Below are 6,879 nucleotides of genomic sequence, written 5' to 3' on the forward strand. Positions count from 1 at the left end.
AACTTTTTTATATGACCTGATTCACTAATTAGGTCACGATCAAACTAATAAAAAAGTGATTTAACTATTACTTTTTCTAAGAACGACCCGAAAATTCTTTAAAAAATATATTACTCTAGAAGTGATTGAAGGATTATTTTACTTCTTACAATCAAAAAAAAATATTAGTCAGCAAGTTTTAACATTTGTGGGATAAAATTAAAATAAATTACTTTTTTTTATTTCAAAGTTCTCGTATTTTTTTCATTTTTATTTTGAATTTCGTAATGTTTTTGTATCTAAATATTTTATTGTAAATTTATTGTTTTTTATTATTTACTTGATCATTCGTTTTTAATAATTAACTTGTTGCTTTATTACCATAACATTCTGTTTTTATCTTTTTATAAAATTGCACTAATTAATAATTTTTTGCATATCATACTAAAAGATAAAATTTTGTTTATTAATATTTTATACTATTTATCATCAAAGTATTCTCTATTAAATTCTATTATAATGTATTAATAATGTGATTCAAAGAAAAAAATTATAATTTTTGTTTTTTAAGTTATAACAAGAGCAATTAGTTTGAGTTAATGTTTTTTAGTTTAACTATTAACTTCACTATTAATTGTTTATGATAAAAGTACTTGTTTAAAAAACAATTTTAAAAGAGATTTGATTTTAAATTTAATTAACATTGAAAACGAAAACATTTAAACTTTTTACTAGTTTACCCTCTAATATATTTATTAGTTGTTTAGATTTTCGATAAAAAATACTTTATGATATATGCTTGTATTGTATTTTTTTCTTAAAAAAACGAGAAATAATAATTTTCTAAAACTTTAACTGATACTTTTTTCATAATTAGATTTTAGTTTCAGAGCTTATTTGTATATAGCTTGAATCCAAAGAAATATCAAAGCATTAAAGAATACTATTTTACGTTTTCAAAAATTCAACTATTTAAATAACGTTTTTTTTGAAATATAACTTTAATACACCTTACCTAACAAAAACAGCTTTAAAACATAATTTTTCCTTAAACACCTTAAAAAACCGAATTGTTTGATTTACAACTGAAAAAATTTTTTTTGAAAAATCTTTGAAATTTAATAACCTTTTAACATCACGCGATACTCATACGATAACTATGTGTGTGCAGCTAATGAACTGTAAAATTAAGAGTAGCAATTTGTTTTGAAAAAAAAAAGTTATCCTTTCTCTTGAATAAAATGTGATTACGGCTGTTTATGTTTAGATTTATTTTTCTGTTTTGTTAATGGTAGCCTATCGGATTCCATCGCAGTATCTTGCCATAGATTACCGAGATCTAACTTGCGGCAGAATTTTACTAGGATCTCGATAGAATCTTGATTTGTAAGTAAGTTGCAATTTTGGTAAGTATAGCTATCAAACACTACTTTTCCTAAATAATTTTTTTTTACTTCTTTGAACACCAACTTTAATGACCACTTAAAATAAAATAAAATAGTTTAATATACAACGTAGTTAAAAATCAAAAAATTTAAATAATCTTCGGTAAAATCAAAAACATTTTTGTTTTACTACAAAGCAAATACTGTGCTTTAAAAGACTTTTTTTTTTTTTTTGAATTTAAAAACTAGAAAATTTCAAATACTTTAAAGAAGTATTAAAAAAAATAATATTTTTCTTCTGTTTAGGATAAAATATCTAATTTTATTTTACAGGTTACAACTGGTTATATTTGTAATACATTTTTACTTATTGCTAAGTTCAACTTCAACATGTTTTTAGAACTTTTTATTTTAATTTTGCTAGATAAATAAGTTTACATATAAAATTTTTCGGTTGAATATTGAGTTTCATTATTTTATAATACAAGTTAATTTAACAAACACCCGTTTTTCTATTCTAGACTTATGAAATTATAATTACAAATTTTAAAAAAAGATGTCCAAGTTGTGATCTTTATATGTCCTTTTACTAAAAATATACTAATCTCACGTCTGCCTTGTGATTTAAAAAATGTTAATTTGCGAAAGTTGAAAACATGACATAAAAATTTTGACTTTCTCTATTCTTTGTTAACTTTCGAATATAGCAAAAAATCTTTTTACTTCATAAAAAATTCGATTTACTTAAACTGTTAAAAAAATTCTATACTTCTTGTACAAGACTTAAAACATATTAAAAAAATAAAAAATAAACTGGACATAATTTATTAGTCTATGTTGTAAAAAAAATAGTTTCATCGCTAATATAATACTTTTAAAAATATAAGCTAGTTTGATAAATCAATAATAAACAAAAATTTATAAGTCTTGAAACACATAAAGTTTGTGTTTACTTACTTCATTTTTTTCTAAAATACTCAATTAACAGTGTTTTGATTTTTAAACAACATGCTTATTGTGTTTTACTATTACATGAAATCTTTTATCTACTTTTACATATTAGTAAAATGATTAGTTTTTAATTCATTTGTTTAAAAAAAAATCGAGTTTAACTAATTTATTTAATTTTTTTTTCAAAAGATTTATATAGAACTTACAAAATATTATTTATATCAAATTAAGTGTTTGACAACCAAAGAAGTTTTAAGGCAAGTTTGTATGAGCACAAAGCTTCTTTCCTAAGGACTAGTATAAATAATCATACAATCTTTACAATATTTTCAAACAACTTATTGAACTTAAATGATAAAAAAATTACTTGTTTAAGTAGATTTAGTATTGTTTACTTAGTGAAAAATAATGTCAATCATTAATAAATGTACACTATGCCTTTTAAAAAGAGTTTATACAGCACTTCGATAAAAATCAAAATTTAAATTTAAAAATAAAAATTTTAAATCAGTGTTTACATTAATGTAAAATTTCTTTAGATATAATTTTTACTAAAACATTATTTTTTTTTATTTACGTATATTTTTATATTTATTTTTAGTAATAAACTGTATATAAATATATATTTTTGTTTTTTGGTTTTAATTATTACATGTTAATGGTTAGTATACTGTTTTAGGTTTCAAAAATAAAATTTAATAAAAAGTAGTTGATAGTCTTGGACTATTGGATTTCGAAAATAAAATATCATTAAAAGAGGTTAAAGTCCTCGACAAGACGTTAAAGGTTAAAAGGTATCCAAGTGGTGTGCGACTACATAACCGAAAGGTTTTTTTTGTGCACCAGTTCCTAGGACCAAATATTTTGAGCGTAGATTTTATTGTTCAACAAAGTATAAGTATGCTAATTGTTAATACCATGTGCTTGTTAATAACATCTAACATTTTTGTCTTATTTCAAATTGTACAATATACTACTTAACATATATTTTGTAGTTTTCTTTGTGTAGTTTTCTGCCACTATAAGAGATATACTAAGCATGTTTTTATACAACTAATTAGTTTAATATAGATTAATGCATGTTTTTTTATTGAACAGCTACAAGTTCACTTAGTTATTAAATTGAAACACTATTTGGAGATTAAAGCTTTTTGTAGCTATAAATCCAATGAACGTCCTCAGAAAATTTGTCAAAACTTTAAGTTTGACTATAGTGCTATAATGCGAAATATATGGCTACATAACAAAGGTTATAATTTACTTTCGAAGTCTAAAATAAGTTGTACTAAACAAGCAAACAACTTTTTAAGCGTATAAATTTAATACTTTTGTGGTTTTAACTGGTGTAAGGGAAATCATAATTACATTTTTTCCTGAACTTAGTAAATTAACTTTTTAAAGCTACTTAACATGTTTGTGAATGTATTTTAATATAGTTAGATAGTGTTTTTCCTTTTTATGTTTGGTAGTTAAGAGTTTTAGTATTTTTACAAATTATAAATTCAAAACGGTATTGTATATTAAAACACGTATTTTAAACTATAGTTAAATTTTGTTTTAAAATACATCTTAAGGCATGGTTTCCTCTTTGAATTAACTTTAATATGTATAACAAGATTAACTTAGTATTTACTTAGTTATCTATTAATTTATAATCAAAAAAAATTAAACTAATTATCAAAGTTCTTCCCTCCTTAAAGTTTTTATTTTTAACGTCTAAAACACATGAATGTTTTTAAATACATAATATATTTGTTCAACTTCGGGTCATATGACTTTTTAAGTAATTTAGGTCAAAATTATGATAAAAAGTAGTTAGTTGTCAAAAAATGTTTTATTTTCATAACTGATTAATAAAAGACAATCATTTGTACTGAATTACAATAAAGTCATAAACATAACAGTATTGCTCTTAATAATAAATTTTTAAGTTAAGTATAGTTTTTTACAAAGTAGTTATTTCTTCTTAATATTTAACAAATTGTACAGCTTCTACAAAAATTAAAACATAGTTGTACTTTATATAGTTATAAATTTTAGTAGAGTACTTATGGTCAATTTCACGACTTTAATGGTTATAGTTTATTTGTGAAGATCGATTTAAAGAAAAGTTTTAAGTTATCAATTTATTAAAAGGAGGTAATACTAGCTTTTATTAGTATTTTTAAAAGTATTAGCATATTTAAATTTGTTTTTAAATATATCTACTTACATGAAAATATACTCAGATATTTTTTTTACATTTGTTTTTACAATTCTTTTATGATGTATAATAAATTTATTTTACTTTTGTGAAGTACTAAACATAACATTTGTATTAGTGCAATTTATTTAAGGCTTACAAATACGCGTTTAACTGAAAAATAGATGAATTTATTTAGATGACTATTTTCTTTAAATATTAAAATTATTTTCTTATTGTTAAAAAATGCGTTTTATAAAGATCAACCTTTTAAAGTTATTAACTTTTTAAAAAGAAGTGAAACTAGCTAATTAGAATAATTGCAAATTTATTAGAATAATTCAAAACATTTATATCAACGTCTATAGTTTATTGAACCACAAAAAAAAAGCGCTAAAATATTTTGGTCCTAGGATCTAGTTATCAATCTGGATCTGGTTATCGAAAACCCAAACTTTTGTCCAAGAAATTTATTCTATATAAGAGTTGTTTGTCCTTTTTTTTTTGCTTATGCTATATAACACTTCTATTCTAACTTATTTATAAATACTCTCACTGTAAATACTGTATTTTTAGCTAAACAAAAAAGCTAAAAGATAAATTTTGATTTTAAAACTAATTAAAGAAAGGCAAAAAACGAAAAGATAAAACTAAGAATTGTGATTGATGAGAAAAGCAGTAGCATAACTATAAACTTTTGTAAAAATTTATCTCATATATTTAAATTGAAACATTATTTCAGTATATGCTATATAACAAGTGAATCAAAATTTTTGCATAATAATTATTCTTAAATTGTAAATAAATTGGAATATGTCTTCAGTATTATGAAAAATAACTTTAAGTTTTACATTTGTAATGTGCATTTTATTTAAGACTGTCAATAAAGTAAGTAAAATATTGAAAAACTAATTAAAAAAATAATAGCTTAAACATTATAGCTAAGTAATTTATATTTAAGGAATATAATTTTTTTAATAACCAGTTTAAACTTTATACTTTTTTTATTTAATATTATTTTTATTTGTTAAGATGTTGCTTACACAATTAATTAAAGCATAATAATATTTTATTTTAATATTATATAAAATTACATACAAAAAATCCCTAATTACCAGAAGCAAGCACTTTTTGGAAGGAACTGCTATCGCGGAGTTACTTGAGATCGTGATATTTTGAGATATCATTGTTTTCTTTATCGATAGCATATGATTTTTAAATCGCTTTTTTAATTTGAAATACTTTCAGTATAATTACGTCGTAAATCCTTAATTTAGTTGTATTTTACATACAATTTAACCTTAAACTACTTATACTTATTATTACTAATAAATACTTTCATTATATAACCAAAACCTCTTTTACTACCTTTATATCTCTATACATACAAAGTGCTTTAGGTAATCGTTTTATTATTGTAACTGAAGAACCGCTTAGCAGTAAAACCTTGGTAGTAACAAATAAACGTTTTTTTCTAAACCTCTTAACATTTGTTACGTATATATAAAGTTTTGGTTACATTAAGGGAATGTTGAAAAAGTTAAACCTTTTTATACATTCAATCATTTTAAACAATTGCAGAACTTAAAATTGTTTTTTTATTATTGTAATATTATCACTTTATTTTAAAATATTCTTTCGATTTTAAAAAAGTGAGAGCTTCCAAAAGTTTTTAAGCAGTTAATTGACAAAAGTATTATAGTTTCAGAATACTATATTTAGGTGTGTAAAAAACTGTAAGAAGTTTACGAGATAAAGTTTTGACTGATTACAAAAATTATTTTAATTTTCTAGATTTACAAATTAGGGTATTTTGTTCAATTATAAATCTTAAGAAAATTTAGATTATACTTTTATAATAGACTTTAAAGTTATTTTATAGAAATACAGACTCGTTAAAAGTAAACTTTATATATAAAGTAACAAATAATAATTTAAAGCCACTTACATAAAAATCAAGAAGTACTTATTAAAATTATTTGATCGGTACTAATTATTCAAAAAACCATATAATAGATATTTCATAATAAGTTTTTTCGTATGTTTCATTGAATGATACGTTACTTTATTATGTGTTTATACTATACTTTATCTTGCTTAGACTTTGTAATTACAAATAATATATAGTTTTATAACATTCGAAACTAACGTTATGTATTATAGCTACTACTAACCTTTAATCTACAAATTATATCATATTTGTATTTATTTGATAGATATTTTGATAGTCTTAGATAAAGACATCTGGTCTACTAAATTTAGTGATCCGTTTTACATTAATCTTAAGTACTAGAAGTTTAATTTAAAACTATTTTAAATAAAACTTCAAAAATTTTATATTAGGTTCGCTGAAACGAGTCGTTATATTAAGAAAAACTAAAA

The sequence above is a fragment of the Thalia democratica genome, chromosome 6 (genome assembly GCF_965202585.1).
Source record: "Thalia democratica chromosome 6, ktThaDemo2.hap1.1, whole genome shotgun sequence".
In the NCBI taxonomy this organism is placed as follows: Eukaryota; Metazoa; Chordata; class Thaliacea; order Salpida; family Salpidae; genus Thalia; species Thalia democratica.